Source organism: Thamnophis elegans, chromosome 7 (assembly GCF_009769535.1).
Source record: "Thamnophis elegans isolate rThaEle1 chromosome 7, rThaEle1.pri, whole genome shotgun sequence".
In the NCBI taxonomy this organism is placed as follows: domain Eukaryota; kingdom Metazoa; phylum Chordata; class Lepidosauria; order Squamata; family Colubridae; genus Thamnophis; species Thamnophis elegans.
Window position 1 is genome coordinate 23,384,869 of NC_045547.1, and position 10,228 is coordinate 23,395,096.

Sequence of the window (10,228 nt, forward strand, 5' to 3'; positions counted from 1 at the left end):
GGGTTGCTAAGCGATGAAGGGCTGGGGGAAGTGAAACTTTTACTTCCGAATCGACGGTTGTCGGAAAGGGCCGCAGAAGGAGGCAAGCTTTGGACTCGCCCAGGATTCTTCATTAGGCGATCAACCAAGCTTAAAGTACAAAATGATTCCCAAATTATGCTTAGGGATCGTTTCTGTGGAGATCCTCAGTCATCCAGGTCATGGTTGTGCCAAAGGTGCTTTTTCAAGAGGCAACTGGGGTTGTAGGTTTTTTTTTCCTGAAGACGTTTCGCTTCTCATCCAAGAAGCTTCTTCAGCATCTGAAGAAGCTTCTTGGATGAGAAGCGAAACTTTTTCAAATAAAAAAACCAGTAAGTCCGGTTGCCTCTTGAAGAAAGTTAGCACCCACCCCTCTTAGAACAATGAAATATTCTAGGAAATATTAAAAAGGCAGCATATTATACTGCCCTAGATGATAGGAGAAGCATGTCTTGGAAAGCAGCCCCCACCTTGACCCAGAAAGACTGGGCCATCTTATCTACAAAAGAAAAGGCCTTCAGCACCAGGGTGTTAGCCCCTGACTCAAGATCCAAACCAGGAGAAAGCTATTAAGGTATAATAGGAATTACCCAACATCCTTTCAGAACACAAGCCTCTTCATTACATCATCAGGTGGGACTGAACAGGTTATAAAAAGCCTAGCAATCCCCTCCCTCCGCCCTTCTCTTCTTCTCCACCAACATTGAAGCATGTGATCACCTTTTCTGTTCAGGACTGAAGCCATGTGGTCCTGTCCACCAATAAACCATCTTTCCAAGCAGCCTCCATGTCTCCAGTGTCTTTTTCCCCACTTTGAAAGAACATTTCTTTCAGCCCAAGAGAGGGTATAAATATATCTCACATTCCACTCCATCACGTTCTCCCCACTTGGAACTGAACCCAGATGGGCATTTCTTCCAACACTCTTGAAAAAACAGCTTTGGGCTAGGTTTTATGGTATAAGAATCAAAAGAGACTATAGAATAATATACAATAATATGCCAATTACCTCCTCACGACCCATTAGATCGCATAGATTGGGCCTCCTCCGAGTTCCATCTGCCAGTCAGTGTCGACTGGCAACTACGCGGAGGAGAGCCTTTTCAGTAGTAGCTCCGACCCTCTGGAACAATCTCCCCGTGGAGATTCGTACCCTCACCACCCTCCAGACCTTCCGCACAGCCCTCAAGACCTGGTTATCCCGTCAGGCCTGGGGTTAAAGATTATATTCCATCCCCGCCCGAATGTTGAATGAATGTTGCTTTACTCTTTTAATTATGTATTGTCCTATATGTCTTTGTATGTTTCCCCTTCCTATATAAGTTGTAAGCCGCCCTGAGTCCCCTCAGGGAAAAGGGCGGCCTATAAATAAACTTAACTACAACTACTACTACTACAATCATAAATCATAAGGTAACAATTGGTAAATCATAAAATACTAATATGAGAATGAAAGATGAGAGGTGAGAAAGATGAAGATGTTAGACTAGCTTCCCATATCACATTACTCTATGTGAAGTTATGGCTTTGGCTTATTGGTTCACAAACAATTGGTTTCTTGGTCAGGTGCACAAAACACTCTTAAAACCATGTTTTGTTGACTTAACATGGAATGCTAAAATGTTAAAATACAGACTGATAGCAGTAACATCTGGCTGTGAAAGCTGAACCCCCAGAGTCATGGGAAGCTGGTGGCTTATAAACTTCATAACAATAAGGCTGAATAGGTTAAAGGACCAACATAAGGAATTCTCTAGGAAACTGGAGGAAGGCGCTCATATTCATTCGGAGTGGGAGCTAACTGGACAGATCCTGAGGAGTTGACCAAATGTTTGTCGTGCAAAGTTAACTGGCAAAGTCCCAAAGTTTGGGACTGTGACTTCTGAGGAAGTCAACAGACCTCTCTGCTACAGCAGACCAAGCTTACAGACTGTCTGTATATATAATATACAGAGCAAGCCACAAATGTCTTGTCTCGCACTTCTGTGTATGATTTTAATGCGCAAACCCAGAACAAATAGTAGAAAAGCAGGAAAAATATTACAATAGTAAACATCTAACAAAATGAAATTCAATGGTGAAAAGAGTAAGGTTCTACATTTAGGCAAGAAAAACGAAATGCACAGGTACAGTATAGGTGGTACCTTGCTCAATAGTAGTAACTGTGAGAGGGATCTTGGAGTCCTAGTGGACAACCATTTAAATATGAGCCAGCAGTGGGCAGCACCTGCCAAAAAAGCCAACACAGTTCTAGGCTGCATAAACAGGAGGATAGAATCAAGATCACGTGAAGTGTTAATGCCACTTTATAATGCCTTGGTAAGGCCACACTTGGAATACTCAATCACTTTTGGTCGCCACGATGTAGAAAAGATGCAGAGACTCTAGAAAGAGTGCAGAGAAGAACAACAAAGATGATTAGGGGACTGAAGACTAAAACATATGAAGAACGGTTGCAGGAACTGGGTATGTCTAGTTTAATGAAAAGAAGGACTAGGGGAGACATGATAGCAGTGTTCCAATATCTCAGGGGTTGCCACAAAGAAGAGGGAATCAAACTCTTCTCCAAGGCACCTGAGGGTAGGACAAGAAGCAATGGGTGGAAACTAATCAAGAAGAGAAGCAACTTAGACTTGAGGAGAAATTTCCTGACAGAACAATTAATCAGTGGAACAGCTTGCCTCCAGAAGTTGTGAATGCCCTGGAAGTCTTTAAGAAGATGTTGGATAGCCATTTGTCTGAAAGTTTCCTGCCTAGGCAGGGGGTTGGACTAGAAGACCTCCAAGGTCCCTTCCAACTCTGCTATTGTATTGTATTAAAAACCTACATGTAGTGAACCACTTCTAGATGTAGAAGGATTGAAGTAATCCCTCTTTAAAAATTACCCCGTTAGAGTGAACAAAGAACATTTGTGCCAGATGAAATGTAATCTGAGATGGCTTTCTCTCTTGTTTTTAAAAGCTTGACTAAGAATGCAACAACATTTGATAACAGCTAGACCGCTCTTCAGAAGGCCAAAAGCTATTATCTTAAAAGAAAAAGGGGGGGGGGGAAACAATCCAACCGAAGCCACTTGAATAGTTGCCATTTTTTAAAAATGTGTGTGCTTGTTAAGATGCTTTCTTATTCTCTACTGAAAGATACCATGCTAACATTTACTATTGTGGGTTGCTAATCTGTTTTCAAGGTTGTGCTCCATTCTCATAGCCTCTAGAAGATAAATTTCTGTGTGGGAAGCTGTTTCATACCTCTAACATTGCTGATAGTATATTCACTGCATTTAGACACCTCAAGTTATAATTTTTGATGATTTCCCTGTAACTGTAAAAGATCTGTGTGCGCTAGCAGCTTGTTGCAAAATTACTTGTTTTCTTACTAACAGGAGCTGCTAAAACAAAGCTAGGGTCTCTGTCCAGAGCCAGAGCCATAAACCAAAACAATGTTAAGAGACAGAGTTTGCAGTTCACTATGGATTAGGTTCAAATGTTGAACTAAGACATGATTTGCTTTTATGTTTGTTATAGAATATATCACAACTGGTTGAGATCACATACCATAAGCTTTAAACTAGGGTTGACAAAACAACAGGTGTTCATCCAGATATTTTAAGCCCAAGTGCAGTAACAACTCTGTGAACCCAACTAAAATCATATGAATGGGAAGAATTGTTCGAAGAAATGTCCTTCTGGGTTCAGTTCCAAGTGGGGAAAAAGACATTGGAAACATGGAGGCTGCTTGGAAAGTTGGTTTAATGGTGGACAGGATCACATCGCTTGAGCTCCTGAACAGAAAAGGAGGATCACATACTTCCAGTTGTTGGTTGAAGAAGAGAGAGAGAAGCAGCTGAAAGTTCCTGGCTTTATGCTCTCTGTTCGCCCGCACCTCTCTGTTTCCTGTTCCTGTGTAAGAAATGTATTCTGATTGGTTGTCAGACTCCCATGGGGTCATGCAGGGGCAACTCCTAGACTGTGTTTTGAATCCACATTTTGGTTGCATTCCTAGATGTCATATGGGGACTATCTGTAGAAAGCTAATCCTATCTTGGTTATATAAAGTAAACTAGTTCAGGGCCCCTAATGGCCCATTGAAAAGGTGGGGTTATTAAGAGTGAGTCTGTTTCCTGCCTAAAAACACGTTTCTCCATTTCTAATCCAGGTAAATATAATACTCTGCCTTTTCAATATTTCCCAGGATATTTCATTTTTCTAGGAGAGGGATGGGCACTAACCTCCTACAGAATAATATGCAAGTCTGCCCTGGCTTAGCAGATAGGCAGTTTGATATATACGTACCAAAACACTGAGATTTTATCGAGTTCTCAAACAATGTCAGTAAAAGAAAAGAAAAGTATCTTCCACAATGTTTTGGAGTTTCAGCAATTCCTTTCCATTAGTTATGGCTATACATTTGGAAAACAGCAGCATGTCCATGTTACTTATAAAGTGACAAATCTTAAGATAAGGAACATGTCTCTATAATAATAATTTCTCAAAACATACAGTTAATCACCTGGCACCTGTTAAGTGCTATTAGCTGGGAATTAAGAAAATTGTGATTCCAGCATCTGAAAGGCATCAACACCGGGGTCTAATGGAAGCTATAGTAGATATATAGTAGATGTCTTTTACTAGAAACTACTACTATCTTTCATCTACATTCATAGGCACCCTGGTGGAGAAAGCTCACATTGATTTTACATATTCATATTGGATTTTTCATACTTAGTTAATTATCAAATAGTTACTGTATACCTATTCCAGTGGTAGTCAACCTGGTCCCTACTGCCCACTAATGGGCGTTCCAGTTTTCATGGTGGGCGGTAGGGGTTTGCTGTAACTCTTGCTTTATAAATTTTATAAAGTAAAGTTACTTCCCTACTTTATAAATCACCACTACTGTGGGACTGGTGGGCATTTAGAAATGTTTACTACTAACAGAGATACAAAAGTGGGCGGTAGGTATAAAAAGGTTGACTACCCCTGACCTATTCATTGAAGCTAAAGAATTAGGTCTAGTTATGCCATAATGTGATATATGTATTAAGGTGTATCATCTAAACTCACTGCGTTTTATTTGTTAAACCATGGTTATTATTATTTTTATTATTATTATTTATTCAATTTATAAGCCGCCCTATTCCCGAGAGACTCAGGGCGGCTAACAATCGAAGAAGGGAGGGGGTACAAAATAAAAAATAAAAAGACGAACACATTTTAAAAACACAACAGTCATACCATCGAGTGGGGCTGAGAGATTTAGCAGCCCCAGGCCTGCCGGAACAGCCAGGTCTTAATGGCTTTGCGGAAAGCCATAAGGGTGGTGAGGGTCCGGATCTCAACGGGGAGATCGTTCCAGAGGGCCGGAGCAGCCACAGAGAAGGCCCTCCCCCGAGGAGTTGCCAGCCGACACTGGCCGGCAGATGGAATTCGGAGGAGGCCTAGTCTGTGGGATCTAATCGGTTTGTGGGAGGTAATTGGCAGGAGGCGGTTAAAGAATCCTTGGCTTGGTGTGATGGTGTGATGTAGGAATCCATCTGCCATTTCTAAAGATTTACTAAAATGAACAGAATTTTAAGATGTAAAAGAAGTTGGTTTCTCATTTCCAGTACAGTAGCTTGTTCCAGAAGGATAATATGTAGCAAATGTGGTTGAAAAGAAGATTTAACTGAGATGCTCTTAAGTGGAACTTCATGGAAATGAAGTGGTATGAAAACATTTGTAATAATTAAAAATAAATATATAACTTCTTGTATGTATATGGAAGGATAACAGAAGTAGAAGCTCCCACTTTTTTTGGTGGGGGGAAGAAAATAAAAGATTGATAAATAGGGACTGTAGTACCTGTCGTTTCAGGTAATGGCTCATATTATGAATGAGACATCAGGGATTTCAGTGGTTTTCAGCAGCAGACAAAGAACATTTAACTGTTTTTCAAGTACTACATCCATTTATATAAGTAAGTAGTGACCAGGCTAATCCAAATGCAAAATTAACTGGCACACATCTGGATGTCATTTGCCTCTTTATTTTCCCAAGCTTTTTGATTATTTGCTGCTGTCTTCTCTGATTGGATACCTTCCCTTTTGGTTCACCCATTAAATACCACCTTCTCCAAATATGAGTACTGTATTGCTTTTTATATCACTTGAAAATCTTTTAGTTTTTGTTTCCTGTCTATCTGCTGTTTTGCACTGTTAATATTATCGTTTTCATCGCCTAATTTTTGTAATTGTAATTTTTGTATACTGTCGCCCTGCTTATTTAACTTATATGCAGAGCACATCACGAGAAAGGCTAAATGAATCAAAAGTAGGAATTAAGATTGCCGAGAGAAATATCAACAACCTCAGATATGCAGATGATACCACTCTAACGGAAGAAAGTGAAGAGGAACTAAAGAGCCTCTTGATACGGGTGAAGGAAGAGAGTGAAAAGTTGGCTTGAAACTCAACATTAAGAAAACTAAGATGATGGCATCCAGCCCTCTCAATTCCTGGCAAATAGATGGGAAAGAAATGGAGGTAGTGACAGATTTTATTTTCCTGGGCTCCAAGATCACCGCAGATGGGGACTATAGTCAAGAAATTAAGAGATGCTTGCTCCTGTGGAGGAAAGCTATGGCAAATCTAGACAGCATACTAAAAAGCAGAGATATCACCCTGCCATAGTGTGTATAGTCAAGGCTATGGTTTTCCCAGTTGCCATATACGGCTGTGAAAGTTGGACCATAAGAAAGGTTGAATGCCAAAGAATTGAGGCCTTTGTACTATGGTGCTGGAGAAGACTCCTGCAAGTCCCTTGGACTGCAAGGCAATCAAACCGGTCAGTCCTAGAGGAGAACAACCCTGACTGCTCTTTAGAAGGCCAGATCCTGAAGATGAAACTTAAATATTTTGGCCATCTAATGAGAAGGAAGGACTCACTGGAGAAGAGCCTCATGCTGGGAAAGATCGAGGGCAAAAGAAGAAGGGGATGGCAGAGAATGAGGTGGCTGGTGGAGTCACCGAAGCGGTTGGCATGAGCATAAATGGACTCCAGAAGATGGTAGAGGACAGGAAGGCCTGGAGGAACATTGTCCATGGGGTTGTGATGGGTCGGACATACCAACAACAAATTTTTGTAAGTTGTCTTGAGTATCTCTGGATACACAAGGTATAAATCAAAGATCCATGTGTTTGTGTTTGTGTATTGATTCTGCTTAGCTGAGAGATTTGTATAATAAAATTAATTTTTAAAAATGCTATATGAGAATCTACCAGGAATAGCTAAATGTTATTAAGGTTACAATCTAACTATCAGCTTTTTTTGGTCATGCCAAAATCATGGTTGGATTTCCATCTGAATAACCACCCATCTAGAAAACAAAATTATAATTAGGGGGGGGAAATCCCTCTCTTACTAGAAAATGTGTCTGTGTTTTTCTGCTCATGACCTCCTGACATTTATGAGAAATTCAGAAGAAGCAGTAAATACAAGGCAGGGATTTTTTTAAAAATTGATTAACGGTGAATCCCAAATGCATTTTGCTAGGTACATTTTATGGTTATTCATGAAATTATGTCTCAGCATCTTTAGAAAACATTAAGCATTTCATTTGATTTTCAATATGTGCAGATCTGTTCCTTCTTGTTGTGGTTTCAAAGGTTCCTTTCTCAATGGGACTTCCCAAAGAAGCCCTGTGTTGGGTTAAACAGAGCCAAGGACATAGTGCCATGAAACAATGCTGATTTATTTATTTTATTTATTGAATTTGTCAAACATATGCGAGATAACAGGTATGAGTATAAACTTGGACATGAACACAGGAAATGGGTATGAATAAGTGGGGACAGTAGGACAGGGACGGTAGGCACGCTGGTGCGCTTATGCATGCCCCCTTACAGATCTCTTAGGAAAGGGGTGAGGTCCATGCTAGACAGTATAAGGTTAAACTTATGGGGGTTTGAGGATGTAACAACAGAGTCAGGTAGAGCATTCCAGGCATTGACCACTCTGTTGCTGAAGTCATATTTTCTACAATCGAGTTTGGAGCAGTTTACCTTGAGTTTGTATCCATTGTTTGCCCATGTATTATTGTGGTTGAAGTAGTCATTGACAGGTAGGACATTGTAGCAGACAATTTTGTTTACTATGCTTAGGTCAGGCCTTAGTTGGAGTAGTTCTAGGTTGTCCAAGCCTAAAATTTCAAGCCTGGTGGCATAAGGTATTCTATTATAAGTCGAGGAGTGGAGTTCTCTTCTCATGAAATATCTCTGGACTCTGGAAATTATCCCTAAAAATGGTATTGTAGTTTCTCTGAGGCCTACTTGGGTGGATAGGACCATCCTCAGAATCACATAGACTGACTTTATCATAAATGATTTGCATATATTAGAAAATTTGAAGCATTAGTCAACTCATGTACATTTGTAATTAAGATTAAGTACTTTTTTTCAACTCAGCCTTTCTAGGAAAGAATACTATTTGATTGTATTCTTTAAAACCATTTTTTTCTATTTAAGAACATTGCACAATACCCTTTTTCTTTGGGGAGGGGCAGTATTCTTTCCAATTCACATCCTCTTTCATTTCATGACTTCTCCATTCACCTTTTCTTCACATTAGCACAATTCCACAGACTTCTGTGGCAGTCTGCAATGAATGTTGCTTTGTTCTTTTTCCGCTTGTCTGATTTCTATTATTATGTTGGGAAACATTTCTTCATACAGGACTTGCCACCAAATTATAAATCTTGACATGACAAAAGTATTTAATGCCTATGTTGCAGAGGTGGGTTCCTACCGGTTTGGCGGAGTAGGTAGTAACTCGGCCTGCCACGCCTCCAAACTGGTTCTATTGGTGGCGGTGCCATCTTGATTCTCTGTTCTGCGCATGTGCAGAACAATCTTCATTGCAAAAAAATTATTTTTTTTCCTTTTCTAACATAGTGCGAATGGGCAGACCTTTTAGGTGCAAATGTGCATGGGCACAGAGTGCCCGTTTGGTGTGCGCATGAGCAAAGCGACCGAGCATGTGCGGGCAAAACTTTTTGCATGCCGAACCGGCAGTAATGCCGGTAGCAACCCACCCCTGCTGTGTTGCAATAATATTAATTGATTATGATTAATTGATTATGTACCACTGGTGTTAGTTCTTAGCAACCATATCGGGGTGGGTTCCTGCCAGTTCTCACCTCTTCTATAGAAGAGGTTCCACAAATCTACAGTGTGGTTTAGAACTAGTTCCAGCTCTCTCCCTCTGCCCGTCCGCACATCATCAAGATAAAGAGCGAGAGGAGGAATTCTGGAAGTTGAAGTTCACAAGTCTTAAAGCTGTCAAGTGTGAACACCCCTGTGGGTTTTTTCCTAAAGAGTTAGGGTCTTGTAACTTGACAGCTTTAAGACTTGTGTGCTTCAAATGCCAGAGTTTCTGAGCCAACATTTTGGTTGCTAAGCAAGAGCGTTGTTAAGTGAGTTTCACCACATTTTACAAGTTGGCCACACCCACCCAGTCACATGGCTGGCAAGCCACTCCCACCCAGTCACATGGCCAGCAAGCCACTCCCACAAAGCAGGCTACACCCACAGAAAAGGTTCTAAAAATTTTTGAAATCCACCACTGAACCACATAGATAGATTTTATCCATGATGATCTGTCCCTCCATGACAATCTGGCTCTTCAGCATTACTATAACTGAGTCTATCCACCTTGTTGTTGATTGTCCTCTTCTCTTTCTTTCATCATTCCTGGTATCAGAACCTTCAGTCAGCTAGGTCTTTGCATAATGTATCCAAATTTATAATTTGAGCCTGAATAATATCCATTTCATCTAACTAATTTTAATACAAATTAAACCAAGCTTAGCTTTTCTTCCATTCTTCCATCTTTTTCATCCTGCTTCTGTCTAATTTTTTTTTTCCTTTGCCAAAGAAGACCTTATCAGGCAGCAAATATTGCTGGAAGAAAACAGTCCTCTCTGAATGACAGAGACAAGTCTGTTACCTTCAAAGAGACATTTCATGTAGTTGTAGGTCTTAATGACCAAAGAGGCAGATAACATGAAAAGGGATCTTATAAGGGCTTTGATCTGGCTGACAGTCAGCAATCCTAATAAAGACTCATGATATTATACAGAACAGAACATAGAAATAAATTTCAATTTTGTCTTCAGGCTTGTTATAATTTTTAAATAGGGACGTAAGCAGAGCATGAATGAAAATGAGGACAGGGAA